Source organism: Anabrus simplex, chromosome 1 (assembly GCF_040414725.1).
Source record: "Anabrus simplex isolate iqAnaSimp1 chromosome 1, ASM4041472v1, whole genome shotgun sequence".
Classification (NCBI taxonomy): domain Eukaryota; kingdom Metazoa; phylum Arthropoda; class Insecta; order Orthoptera; family Tettigoniidae; genus Anabrus; species Anabrus simplex.
Genome location: NC_090265.1, coordinates 1,729,117,340 through 1,729,133,106, shown reverse-complemented (window position 1 = coordinate 1,729,133,106; position 15,767 = coordinate 1,729,117,340).

Here is a 15,767-nt window from a genome sequence, read left to right as displayed (position 1 = left end):
CTGACCCATTCCCCTACTCAATCAAACCACCTAACCCGCCGAGTCTCCTGGCCAGAGAGGAGGCGTTAACTTCTAGGGGGCCCGCTCCTCCCCTTTCCGGGAAGGAGAATGGAAACCTTTCCTTGTCTCTAAAGTAGGATTTAAACTGCTATGGTACGCGGGAACTCAAGGTTGCGAAGTGCAGTACCGTTAAGATGCTATGGCGTGTGGCTAGTCAAACAATTCACTTCGACTATAATTTAGAGAATGCGCATAAGGAGAAGACTTAAGTTCAGGTTCGTAGTGCAGGATCTAGTTTTGGAGTATAATGAGTACGCATAAGCATAATGTTCCGCATAACTTCCAGTTACAAAAATAATTTACATCTGGGCTTGAAATATCCTTCGAGATATCGAAAAATTTGAGTAATTGAACATTGAATAATCGAAAATATGTAACGCTTAAAATATATAAGAATCCGCCGGGAAATAAAAATTCTTTCGAGATACCGAACATTCGAGTTATAGACATTCGATTTATAGAAGTTTGACGGTAAGTTATAATTTCGTATTGTTTTTGATCATGTAGAAACGCAGGTGCACTATAAACGATAAAATTAGCAAAGAATTTTTTATTGAAGGTATAAAAGAAATTATACATTGTAATATATACATTTTTATTGTTGTTTTTCATTTCACGTGGTGTTCGGTCAGAATTAATTAACAACGCGAAAACGAAAAGCATAAAAGTGTTGTTCAAAATGAGGCTTCCTGCAGAAGCACAATGAGTTTCTTAATTTTAAGATGCATTTTTCTAAATAAATTTGATTGTGACATGATTTATAATGTGATGAATGTATTTCTGAATTTGTAATATTTATCATATCCTACTTTCGTTCTACAAAATTAATGTTCTAGGGCTTTAAGTAAAACTTAGGGAACATCCTGGTTTAAAAATGCATTTTAAGAATCCTATTCTAATGTGAAGCCTACCCCACGTCGGAATTCTAGTAGCTCAACGAACATTACATTGTCGGCAGCCCTGAATATAGTTTTCCGTGGTTTCCAATTTTAACACCAGAAAAATGGGGGCTATACATTAATTAAGGCCACGGCGGCTTCCTTTCCACACCTAGCCATTTCCTATCCCATCGTCGTCATAATATCTCTCTGTGTCGGTGCGAAGTAAAACAGATAGTGAAAAAAATACATAGTTCAGGAAGTCTGAGAAGATTTCTTTTAAGATACCTCTTTTGAATTCCAAGAAATTTCTGACACCAAATACTTAGAGATGGCAGTAAACGAAACACGTGACAAATAGAAATTTCAAAACTTTTTCTTCCTTTGTTACGGATAGCCTTTCAGCTTATATTCCAATGCAACGCAGTCGTTGGAATAGACAATGGTTCCCCTCAACTATTCTCTTCAAATAAAAATAGATGCTAAGCGCAATGCGCAAATATTTCAATAAACATATCACCGGAGAGCAGATTCTGCTTATTGTGGTCGTATACGAACAATGAGAGTATCGGATATCCACATGCAATACTCCATTTCTTCACAACTTCCTTCAAATTACGATCTATCCCGTGTGCATTCATTCTCTTCTTATTTTTTGTCATTCTTTATTTTTTGTCTCTGTGAAAGAATTTATTGCAAACTAGAGTTAATTTTGTGAGCATCTTTGATTGTGACGTCTCCTTTTAAGGTGGTGGTGTACCAAGACGCGCTACGCATGCCTGAAGATGGTCGACTCACCTTACAAGGCGCCGAAGCTGCCCAGCAAGAAACATGTGACATGCTCGACGTGACAGTGAGACGAAGCTCACCAGCAATTTTGATTATATCGGATTTCTATTAATTTAAAGTATATCTGCTAAAGGAAAGTAGCTCTAAACAAGAAAGAAGAATCCAGAACTTCATGAGTTCTTTCTAAATTCTTGGAGTGTAAAGTAGAGTATAATACAAATCGCTTTCAATATCCCGATTAATTGATATGCAAATAAATATACGTAGAAATATTTCTTGACATTAAAACTTGGCGGAAGAATTAGCGGCTAACTTTGCATATTTCTTCCCCTGCTACGATTTTACACGTTATCCAGTACGTTAAGGAAGTGACAAGGAGAATCGAAAACCAACTTGCGTTAATGCGACGTAAAAATCACTAACAAAAAAGCATAAAAGTACGCAGTAAACTGGAATACTAAACGAAAGTAAAATTAAAGAAATACTGCAGAAAACAAATGGTAGCAAATATTTGTTTGAAAATGGGGAATTGGTACAGTAATTGGAATGCACTAATTTTAGAAATCTTAGAACCTTCACCCAAAAATGTAATGTGCATCAGGATTGTGAGCAACTAGAAAGGCTTTTTTTCTTTTTTCCTTTTTTTGTGCTATTGGCTTTACGTCGCACCGACACAGATATGTCTTATGGCGACGATGGGACAGGAAAGGACTAGGAGTGGGAAGGAAGCGGCCGTGGCCTTAATTAAGGTACAGCCCCAGCATTTGCCCGGTGTGAAAATGGGAAACCACGGAAAACCATCCTCAGGGCTGCCGACAGTGGGATTCGAACCTACTATCTCCCGAATACTCGATACTGGCCACACTTAAGCGACTGCAGCTATCGAGCTCGGTCAACTAGAAAGGGACTTCGACGAGGTTGTGAGATGGACGCCAGACAACAGTATGCTGATAAATAGAAAAAAAACAGGTTTCATCAGCAGGAAATATCCCTTTAGTTTCTTTTGATGTTTTAATCGAATGAATACCGATTTTGGGAACTGCTGCAAGTACCTAGGTGTTAATATAAGGAAATATCTTGATTGAATTAATTACATTAACGAGGTTGTTATGGCTGCAGATCTCTTCATGCGGTTATGTGGGCATTTAGATGTTCAACAAAAGTTTTAAAAGACTTGTCTGGGAGAAACTGGGGACTGGAAGGAAAGGAACACGGTTATGTGCCATGTATAATGCCTACACAAATAAGCCAGCTTAAGGAGAATTGAACAATAGACTAGAAAAGCCCTGTTACATAAGTAGGACAGATCATCCACATTACAGTACAGTAAAAGGAAGATCACAGAAAACTAACTGTGGTAAATATTCGCTTGTAAATCGGAGAATTGATGATTGGAATGCATTATCTACAGCAGTCTTAGAGAATTTTCCCAAAAATGTAAGATGCTTCAGGAATAGACACCAGCATTCTGTAAGTTGTGTGTAAATGTCTTTGTGGTGGTGTCATGTTTCAATTCAACACTGAACCCAATATAAATTGTAGTATTAAAACATCTGAATTATTTAAGTTATGTGTGAATTTGTATATGAATATGTTGTATTTACAATGCTAAGACAATAGTTCGTAAATGGTCCGCTTAATCTATTGTAAGTCATATTGTAAAATTTTGACATAATTAACGTACGTGCCAGGTAAAATAAAATAAAACATTACTAAAGTTGTATATGACGGCATTGTAATGCTAAGCTAGTATTAAGCTCAACGTATAGTATTGTAAGCCGCAGTTTTAAGCACTGGAAAATACTTAAGTTGTGTGTAAATTTGCATATGATGATGCTGGATTTAGAATGTTAAACGAGTAGTATTTTTCGTAATATTTCCTTACCATGAAGTTGCTTGTTGTACTCATGTTATTGTTATTGGTTAATTATGTTTTAATTTTAGTTTTGATCACGCTACTGTAAGTGATCATTACCACCGGAATATTTCCAATTGCGATATATTTGTTATGAATAATAAATAAAAAATAAGGATATAAACGAGGGGGAGTATGAGTCACTCGTAAGATCCCAATTAGAGCATGATTCTGGTGTACGGGACTATCACAGGGATTACCTAATTCGACAACTGGGAAAGATCGAAAGGAAAGCACTATGATTTGTTTTGGGTGATTTCCGAAAAACAAGTAGTGTTACGAAAATGCTGCTATCATTGGGCTAGGAAGACTCGGGAGTAAGGAGACGAGCTGCTCGACTACGCAGTATGTTCAAACCTGTCAATGGAGAGATGGGGAGGGATGGCTTTAGTAGGTGAATAAGTTTGTGAGGAATTTTTTGAAAGTTGGAAATCATAATATGGAGATAATGTTGAAATTGAAGAGGACAAACTGGGGCAAATATTCGTTAAAAGGAAGAGGAGTTACGGACTGGAATAAATTACGAAAAGAGATGTTCGATAAATATCCAAGTACTGTACTTTGAAATAATTTAAAACAATTTCTAGGGAGTCCGCCAGGTGTGAATTCAGAGTTATTTCCTAGATTGAGTTAGTATACATATATACACGAGTATATTAAAGTCTTGCCTTTGTTTTGTAAGTTTTTCTTTTTGCTAGTGGCTTAACGTCCCACTAACACATCGCAGGTTTTCGGCGACCCAAGGGTTGGGAAGAGTTAGAATTGGGAAGGAAGAGATTGTGGCCTTAATTAAGGTACAGTCCGAGAATTCGCCTGCTGTGAAAATGGGAAAGCAAGGAAAACCGTCTTCAGGGGTACCGACTCCAGGATTCGAGCCCACCATCACGCGAATGCTTTGTAAGTTTCCCTTCTTCTTTGTTTTGAAATCAGCGTTCTTTTTGCTTTTCTTTGTTTTGTTTTACAATTTCCTTTACGTCGTACCGACACAGTCAGGTTTTTATGGTGACGGTGAGAGAGGAAAGTGCTAGGAGGGGGAGGAAGCGGTTATGGCCTTAATTAAGGCACAGCTCCTGCATTTTCCTGGTGTGATAATGGGAAACTGCGGAAAAGCCATTTTCAGGGCTGCCGACAGTCGGGTTCGAACCCACTATCTCCCGGATGCAAACTCACAGCTGCGCGCCCCTGACCACACGGCGAACTCGTCCGGTATATTTTGTATTCAAAGTTGACGATACATAAAGGGTCCAATTAGCTTTAATGGAACACTATAACTAATGATGTTCGCTGTTGAAATGGACCTAACATCTAGGTCAATGGCCCTGTAACTAATTGAATTCAAATTCAAATTCAATTTATTATTATTATTATTATTATTATTATTATTATTATTATTATTATTATTATTATTATTATTATTATTATTATTATTATTATCATGACGAATAGAATGCCTATTGAGATCACTCACCGAGTTCAAACGCGCTCCCTCAGAGCGGCGCTAGTGGAGCCAATCACCAACGCTACACAGTCAGTTGTTTTAGTGGAGGTTACACTAATATGCAAATAACCAAGTACAACACCCAATTGTTTAGACTTATGAATACTTCTGTCAGTGAGTTGTAAATAACATTCTCAATTCCCATGAAGAAATATCTTTGGACTTGAATAAGAGAACACACAAGATACAATGGAACAGTGCAAAAAGCGAAAGCAATATTGTGTTTTACATACTTAAAGAAGACATTTGAAACAGAGCACATAAAACATTAAGCAATCCGCGTTCTTAATCTGTCCCTGTAGGTAGTTAATACCTACTAGCTTTTATTGAGGAAAGAGACATTTAGCTCGCATTAATTTACGAGTTGCGTTCTTTAGCCGCCTTTTGAAAGACACTATTGGCTTTTGGGCATCTGTTAGAGAACTAGACTGGTCGTGAATTTGACTGCAACTAGGCTGACCTTGAACCTTACGGCTTACTGTAGCCATCACTGCTTCACGCACATCGTGATTCTTGTTCTTTTTCCTCTTGATACTGTCTTCACTCCTTTTCCTACTGGGCACATTTCGCAATTTTACCTCAGTGGACAGGCATTTCGGTAAATTTGGAAAAATATGAGACACCACTCCTGGGTTTTAATTTCCACCTCACAAGAGGAAGTTCAACGTTTTTTACCGTTCACAACGAAACAGTCCGCCTTTATAAGTTAATTAAATCTGCCGAAAGATGCAGGTCACATATTCTGTTTTTGCTAACAGTTGCTTACCTTTCCGCGGAATAACTCTCGTCCACTTCGCAAACAGATTATTTTCTTTTGGCGGTATTAAAAATCGTCTACCATCAAGCTCCCTTCAGTAACCCGATTTACAATCAGGAAGGAAACAGTACGACATTTTCTGGAAATAATAGGAAACTTAGTTGATTGCACACACAAAGCACTGCACGGATACTCTACAGACTTTCGGAAAATTTCAAAACAAACCAATTCCCTCGTTAGGCGTTAAAATAGTTACAATGACTTCACGCACGCAAGCTATTACCTTCGTCGACTATTTCGCGCACATGTAGTTGCAGCTGGTTCGTTGCGACTGCAGCGCTACACTCAGGCGGGGCCACCAACGACGATGTTAACCCGCGAGTGGTCGCTATATGAGATTTTCTCTCACATTATTTTCATTGTGATATTACTTCACAGAGATGAAAGGGAGGTGACTGTTTATAACTGTCGCGAGTAGAGTGATTCACATTTGAAGGGTAAGCACCCCCTCCCCTAGTCAGAACAAAGGTTCCTATATGTCCGTGCGCGCTGCGTGAGAGTTTCTCTCATCGCGCGACTAATGACGTTGGTGTTATTTTGAAGTGGAGCAGGAAACTTACTCCTGTTGTACGCGTTAGTATTTGTATTATGAGCACTTCTTGTCTTTGAAAATGTTATTGTGTTCAGAAACCTTGTTTTGTACGTAAATATTACTAGTCATAATGCATGTGTGAGATTTTATTTTTTACAATTTCGGGACGCAAGTTATTTTTATGTACATGGCGTTATGTTATTTTAGGTAGTAATTTGTGTATTTAATAAACAGCTAATCATATCCGGCTCCATGGCTAAATGGTTAGCGTGCTGGCCTTTGGTCACAGAAGTCCCGGGTTCGATTCCCGGCGGGGTCGGGAATTTTAACCTTAATTGGTTAATTTGGCTGATATGGGGCTGGGTGTATGTGTCGTCTTCATCATCATTTCATCCTCATCATGACGCGCAGGTCGTCTACGGGAGTCAAATCAAAAGACCTACATCTGGCGAGCCGAACTTGACGTCGGACACTCCCGGCGCTAAAAGCCATACGCCATCTCTCTCTCACACACACACAGTTAATCATTTCATTTTGATCTAAATTATATAAGGTAGAACTTGCGTTTCATTTCACTAGTAAATTTCACCCTTACGCCCCACAAAACTGTGAAAAATGTCGTTTATTTTAATGTGAGAGAAAGTCTCATGCGCGATCACTCACGTTACATTTCGGCTAGCGACCACTCGTAGGTTGAGAAAGCGGAGTGATCACATTAGTTATTCTGTTCCTCATATTATTATTATGACATTTTTTAACATTCCATGCTAACCCTAGAACCATATGACGGGGCACCTAATGCCCCAGGGAATGTTTAATTCGCAGTTGTTTGGTGTTCTCAACCCCTATAATGTCCTACTCTCTTAGCTCGTACATTAGTTCTAACGAGTGACGACTGCTTGTATATCATACCATATGTTTGGGGCATATAATTCCTCAGTGTACGGTTAATGAAATTTTATTCTTTTGTAGCCAGTTTGATTTTTCATACAACATGTAACTGTGTGTTAAGAGTGTTTGAAATCGATCGCCTTGAAAGCGGTGAACAGATTTTACGCGAATCATACTGGTCTGAGCCTTGATGACTTCGTCAATACTCTAGACGACCATGGCAATAAATGTTGTTGAAGATGATGTGATAGTATATCTTTTCCTTTTATGCTTCAGATGAACTTAATTTCACGTTGGTAAAAGAATTAATGAGATGCAGGGTACGACAAAGGATGGAAATCCCATCAACACCCACAGGAATCCCCCTTTCTATTGCGTAAAAAAAATTGTATTTACGACACCCAGTCAACCAACAGCAGTCAGTCACGATAATGTTGTGAGATGGACAACAGGCAATGGTATGATGATAAACGGGGTTGAAAGTCAGGTTATGAGTCTCACAAATAGGAAAAGTCCTCTCATTTTTAATTACTGCGTTGATGGGATGAAATTTCCTTATGTAAGTACCTAGGTGTTCATATAAGGAAATATCTTCACTAGGGTAATCACATAAATGGGGATTGTAATTAAAGGGTACAGATCTCTGCACATGGTTATGAGGGTATTTAGGGGTTGTAGTAAAAGGATGTAAAGGAGAGGACATATAAGTATCTGGTAAGGCCCCAACTAGAGTATGGTTCCAGTGCATGGGACCTTCACCAGGGTTACTCTATTCAAGAACTGGAAAAATCCAAAAGAAAAGTAGCTCAATTTGTTCTGGGTGATTTTCGACAAAAGAGTAGCGTAACAAAAATGTTGCAAAGTTTGGGCTAGGAAGACTTGGGAGACAGAAGACGAGCTGCTCGAACTGATGAACTGAATTTCACGTTGGCAGAATATTTAATGAGATGCAGGGTATGACAAAGGATGGAAATCCCATCAACAAGTACAGCTGTCAGTGGAGACACGGCGTACTATGAAATTAATAGACGAATAAGTTTGAGTGGTGTCTATAAAAGCAGGAAAGATCACAATATGAAGATAAAGTTGGAATTCAAGAGGATACATTGGGAGCAAATATTCGTTTATAGGAGGGGGATTTAGTGACTGGAATAAATTACAAAGGGAGATGTTCAATAAATTTCCAAGCTCTTTGCAATCACTTAGAGAAATGATAGTGAAACAACAGGTAGAGGATCTTTCCCCTGGGCGACTGCTCTAAATGCAGATCAGTAGTGATTGATGATAGGTAGTTTGAAATATGTAACGACAGCCCAAACAATCTAGAATCACTATTACTTGCAGCGAACAAAAACTATTTGTATGTAAAAACTATATTCTGGTTTCGTGCCCTAATATTTGCCAAGTGAGCCTTATAGTAGTGCCAATAACCAAAAGGTTGATTGTTTTAAATATGACCTTTTTATTTCATTTCCAGGGATGAAATGCTGTTCTAATTTCCAAATATTATTCACGTATTGAAAATAATCCATTTCAGTGATTTCATGAGATTTTAAAATAAGTCTTAATGTGTACAACACGTGTTCTTTTCGTGGGATATTGAATACCCCGGTGTACGGTTTATGTCCCTGAAACATAGGTGTACGGTTCCAGGTTTAATGTCAGATACATTTCTGTATAAATTATTGAAATTGTGTTAGTTGAAGCTTACGGTGCTACAACAAGACTGCGATCTCAGAACGTAAGTAAATAAGTAAGTTAAATATAAAATACTTTCCATTTTCATTTTATGAATGTCTGTATTCGATAGCTCATTACTTTCTTTTAAATTCCCTTTAGAGAAAAATTTTAAAATCAGGGCTCGTGAAACTGGTAGATAAGTATAGCTTCTGATGATGATATAATCTGTTTCCAACTTTCTCCTGGCCTGGGGACAAGCCAGATGGAAAAGGATCTGTATTGTTGTCTGATCTAAAGAAACATTGATGAGTGAGCAGGCAAGACACGAAAAGCCTCGCAGACAAGCGCTGCTCTACTTACGTAATCCAAAGCCCCCTTAACAGCCACCATTTTCACGCTTGTTTCCATTATTCATTGCTGACGGAAATATAAGAGAATAGTTACCGCGTTCGGAAACATACGAACTATTAAATACATCTGCCACTCATTCGCTTTTTAATTTATCCTCGCAAGTGCAATATTGATGTATGTGTGTTGGGAGGCATAGTACGAAATATTTCGAGTAAGAAATGTTATAAGTGTGTGTGCAATTTGTAGTGTGTGTGTGGAATTGGTAGTATTTGTATAGTAAGTGGAAGAACAACGTATCGAATGTTATTGAGAAACGCAAAAGACTCAATGATATATTTATTGATGCAAAATCTGCAATAGCTTAACTCAAAATTCCCTTTGGGTGAGAACGGTAGGATGTCGTAAGAGGCGACTAAAAGGTGTTCCAGAGACTCCGAAATTGGGAGCGTCGGTTGCCAAAATCCCCCCCCCCCCCGCCCCTCCGCAGGTGAGCTTTGCATTATTTCCACTCACTTGTGTCTGGCTCTTTATTTTAATCTTTCCTACCCAACCACGCTTGGTCAACTCTTCTTCTCTTGCCACCCCAACGGTATTAGTTTTGCGAGGTCTGCGGAGCGCCTATTATCTTCATGTATTTTGGGGCTTTTTCCATTCATTTATTTTTCGAAGGATCCGAGCTCTTTCATTTTTCCCGTCTGGTTACTGTTCCCTTGTTGTATTTCCTCTTAAATCAATAATCACCACCACATCAACCCCAAAATCTTGATCTCAAAACATTACATAATGTGCAACAATTCAACACATATGACCTATCGATGCATTTATCACGCACAAACCTACGTCTTTCGGAAGAGTTTACAGAACATATCCAAAAATCTCACTACCGACATCAATGCACTTTTCATCTCTCTTCGCAAAAGTACTAATCGTCTTGGTTTTCCTTTTTTTTGAGCATAAAACTATGCATAATGTGGGCTTCCAACTAGTCTCTTGTGTTTTGTTTTTAACATTGATACCTGTTTATTTGAGTGAATCGTATCCCCGTAATTTCATGGTATATTTTGTCTTAAATGGAGGAAAATAAATTCTTTCACGCAAATCAACAGTAAAATTACTGGTAAACTGATAAATATCATTATTACTAGAGAAATAAACATACGGCGACTATTTCGCTGTAGACACGACACTCTTCTGTGGCATTCCGCTTGATCGTGCCGTGTTTTGTTTCCTTCCTGAGGTCCAGGACTAGCACAGACGAATGGAAGTGCTATGTCTGTGAATTCTCAGTATCTTTGTCCAGCACGAGCAGTTCAAAGGGGGAAAATAGAGGTGAAAAGTACATCGTAAACAGCACAAAAAAATTTTTGTTGAGAGAAAAATAGCTTGATCCCTGGACCAATAGTTATATTAATTAAGGAGTTATGGGCACAAGTCAACAACTCAACCCACCAAGTACTATCAAGAAAAGCAAAGGAGTTCAAAGAAGTTAGCAAAGACTTCGCACACTAAAGTGTTACATGAGCAACATACATACTGAAGCGCTGTGACGTAGCAAAGTATCTATCCATAATATTTCTCTAGTAATAATGGCATTTATTAAATTACCGCTAATTTTACTCTTAATTTGCGCAAAGTCAATTATTATAGGCTATTACATTTAGGAAAAAATTATAATGGAATTTTATGGATGCGATTCTTCCACCTACGCTTGAATTGTTTCTGGAACTAGCGTCATGAATTTAGCGTAGACAATCTTGCGTGGACAGAAATCAAACATCGTGGTAACAGGCAACCAGCGTTCGTCATCTTCTGCACGTTATTACCGTCTGCTAGAACTCTGCCTTCTATGCACAGTATGTGCAAATGGCGCCTTGCTTTAAATGAGTTTCACTATCTTTGACTGGCGTTTCGTCTAGGTCGCAGCAAAGCCCCTTACATACGCTAACGTCACCGAAGGGAATCGAATTTCTCTCATCGTACGTAGCTTGCGAATATTTATGGCCATTAAATCAGCTACCATTCCGTTGGACGTAAGGGTACAGATCTCTGCACATGGTTACGAGGGTGTTCAGGGCAACAAGTCTCTGTTAAGGACCCAATTTGGGTATGGTTCCTGTGTGTGGGACCCTCACCAGGATTATTTGATTCAAGAACTGGAAACATTCCAAAGAAAAGCAGCTCGATTTGCTCAGGGTGATTTCCGACAAAAGAGTAGCGTGACAGAAATGTTGCAAAGTTAGGTTTGGGAAGACTTGGGAAAAAGGAGACGAGCTGCTCGACTAAGTGGTATGTTCCGAGCTGTCAGTGGAGAGATGGCGCGGAATAACATTACTAGACGAATAAGTCTAGTGGTGTCTTTAAAAGTAGGGAAGATCATAATTTGAAGACAAAGTTGGAGTTCAAGAGGACAAACTGGGGCAAATATTCGTTTATAGGAAGGAGAGTTAGGGTTTGGATTAACTTACCAAGGGAGATGTTCAATATATTTCCAATTTTTTTGAAATTTTTAAGAAGAGGCTAGGAAAACAACAGCAAGTAGCCTCCGTGGCTCGGACGGCAGCACGCCGATCTCTCACCGCTGCGTTTCATGGTTCAAATCCCGATCATTCCATGTGAGAGTTTTGCTGGACAAAACGGAGTTGGGTCAGGTTTTCCTCCGGGTACTCCGGTTTTCCCTGTGATCTTTCATTCCAACAACACTCTCCAATAACATTTCATTTCACCTGTCAGTCATTAATCATTGCTCCAGAGAAGTGCGACAAGGCTTCTGCAGCCGGCACAATTCGTATCCTCACCGCTAGAGGGGGGCTTCATGCTTTACATTCCTGACCCTGTAGAATGACTGGAAACAGGCTGTGGATTTTCATTCTGATTGTATGCTCATACATCCGATTGGTATTTTAATACGGCGTGTTATTATTTAACTTTGGCTTTTCTCTGTTAAAAGTAAAATAGCATGCTGGCTACTTTGATCATCGTATTTTGTAACATACAAATTATAGGCTTTTACCCCTTTCTTTACGCTCTTGGGATGTGTTGTTTTATTCTTTTCTCCGCACGTAAGTTACCTGCTGCTTAAATCGCTCTTTTAACCCAGTTTTGAGCAACTGGAGGAATGTAATTGGTTGACATACTTCCGTCTTGTGTTGTGGTAGTGAGCCTGTGGAGATGTATAGCGTGTTGTTTGTACCTGAAGAAGCACGCGACTGCTCTTATTATATGTCGAAATTCTTGCATCCATCTGTATTGGAGAAGACCATAATGTTCAAGCTAACAGTGAGACACTGCAACGAAGGGCAACATTCACCAGAATATTCAACAAGGAGATCAGTTGCGCAAAACGTAGCATTTGAGGGTATTATCAGTCAATCAATCAATTAATACTGATCTGCATTTAGGGCAGTCGCCCAGGTGGCAGATTTCTTATCTGTTGCTTTCCTAGCATTTCTTTAAATCATTTCAAAGAAACTCGAAATTTATTAAACATCTTCCTTGGTAAGTTATTCCTATCCCTAACTCCCCTTCCTATAAACGAATATTGCCCCAATTTGTCCTCTTCAATTCCAGCTTTATCTTCATATTGTGATCTCTCCTACTTTTAAAGACACCACTCAAACTTATTCATCTACTGATGTCATTTCACGCCATCTCCCCGCTGACTGCTCGGAACATACCACTTAGTCGAACAGCTTGTCTCCTTTCTCCCAAGTCCTCGCAGCCCTAACTTTGCAACATTTTTGTAAGGCTACTCTTTTGTTGGAAATCACCCAGAACTAATCGGGGTGCTTTTCTTTGGATTTTTTCCAGTTCTTGAATCAAGTTATCCCGGTGAGCGTCCCATGCACTGGAACCATACTTTAGTTGGGGTCTTACCAGAGACTTATATTCCCTCTCCTTTACATCCTTACAACAACCCCTAAATACCCTCATAACCATGTCCAGAGATCTGTACCCTTTATTTAAAATCATATTTACGTGATTACCCCCAATGAAGGTCTTTCCTTATATCAACACCTAGGTGCTTACAATGATCCCAAATGGAACTTTCACTCCATCAGCGCAGTAATTAAAACTGAGAGGACTTTTCCTATTTGTGAAACTCACAACTTGACTTTTAACCCCGTCCTTCTCACACTTTCGAGGTCATTTTTCAGTTGCTCACAATCTTGTAACTTATTTATTACTCTATAGAGAATAACATCATCTGCAGAAAGCCTTATCTCCGATTCCACTTCTTTAAACATATGATTTACATAATTAAGAAAACATAAAGGTCCAATAGTACTGTCTTGAGGAATTCCCCTTTTAATTATTACAGAGTCAGATAAAGCTTCGCCTACTCTAATTTTCTCAGATCTATTTTCTAGATAATATTGTATTGTCGTCCTCCAGCCTGACCTGTTCCTTAAATAAGGAAATTATGGCAATTAAAATATCAAATCCATTGGTCTACATAGTATATCCCTCATACCTTCGCAGTACTTGAGGACCATGCTGGTTGATCTATACTATCTGCATCTAACGTCATTCTTATTCTTACCAATTGGTAGTCCTTAATGGTGGAATTTTTAAGGAATCCACGGCTGAAGGGTGCAGACTTCAAGAATCTGGTATCTAAATCCAAGCTAAATATTTTCGAAAAATGGTGTTCAATTTCCCGCTGAGAAAATCATATGGTCATAAACGTCTATATTAATGAATGAAACTGAAATTCATAACTACGAATTTATTTCAACCTAATGAATCGTTTTACAGAGACATCTGTAAGGAAGTTTGAGTCGACAAGTGAAGGATTCAGTGCTTCGAAGGGGAGATACTTACTCAAGTCCTTTGAAACTATCGCGAATGAAATAATCTGTTCTCTAGAATATGACGTGATGAGGCCTTTTTTATAATAAAAAAGGCCTTCTCAGTCATGACAAGTCAAGCCTTCTCGGAAGCCGGCACAATTCGTACCCTCGCCGCTATATGGGAGCTTCATTCATTCCATTCCTGATTCAGTCGAATGACAGGGAAGAGGCTGTGAATTATTATTATTTATTATTAATATTATTATTATTATTTCTTTCATAATCTGTTTCCCCTCCAGGGTTGGTATTTCTTCAGATTCAGCGAGGGATCCCACCTCTACCACCTCAAGGGTAGTGTCCTGGAGCGTGAGACTTTGGGTCGGGGTATACAACAGGGGAGGAGGACCAGTACCTGTCATTGTGAACAGGGGCCTTGATTGGGGATGGGAAGATTGGACGGAATAGACAAGGAAAGGGGAAGGAAGCGGCCGTAGCCGTAAGTTACGTACCATCCCTGGAAAGGTAATGGGAAACCACGGAAAAGCACTTCCAGGATGGCTGAGGGGGGAATCGAAAAACCCTCTACTCAGTTGACCTCCCGAGGCTGAGTAGACCCCGTTCCAGCCCTCGTACCACTTTACAAAATTTCGTGACAGAGCCGGGAATCGAATCCGAGCTTCCGGGGGTGGCAGCTAATCATGCTAACTACTGCACCGCAGAGGTGGACATTCTTCTTGTTATTATTATTATTATTATTATTATTATTATTATTATTATTATTATTATTATTATTATTATCATTTCTCCGTTAGGGTCGTTTAGGGTCCATGTGACAATTTCAACGCTTCATCCTTTGCTGTTCGTTCTTCTTCAACCAATACTCCTTTCTCTGTCCACTAAGTCTCCTTTCTTTCTCCTTGGAGGGCTGCCGATAGACGAGTTCGAACCCACTATCTCTTCCTATTGTCTAAATATTCAAAATGATTTAATCGCACATAAAATGAAACAGCTGATTTTTGAGAGAACATTTATGAATTCCGAAAAAGTAAGAACACTCCCGCTACGGTCGTTCAAGCAGAATATATTCATATCGTGTCTGTCAGGAAGACGGACTATGTAGAAAAACAAAATAAATCTGAAAGAGAAACATTTGGGCACTAACGAGTTAATTTCCCCCTCCCCCCAACTGTAATTGATATTAGAATCGATCAAGCTAGGGAAGCATATTCTTGAACATTCAGTGTTGATTTCAGTTCGTAGAATTAATTATTTCTGAGGGTTCATTGTGCCGTCCTCTGTATAGAGCATGTTGTGAACTCAAAGATACTAACATCTTCAGAAGTAGGTTACAACCAGTGTTCTTCTTAATTGAACACGTAACTTACTATATTAGTCAAGTGAAGAAAGTGATATGGATCAGAAAAGCAAATGAAACCGGAATAACCGCCATCAGAATGCAGTTTTATACACAACAAACCAAATGTGACAGTTACAAGTTGTCTAATTAGGTTTCGCTTAGATAGCATCTAAACAATTTCCTGGAAGTCTAACTAGTGACTTCAGTAT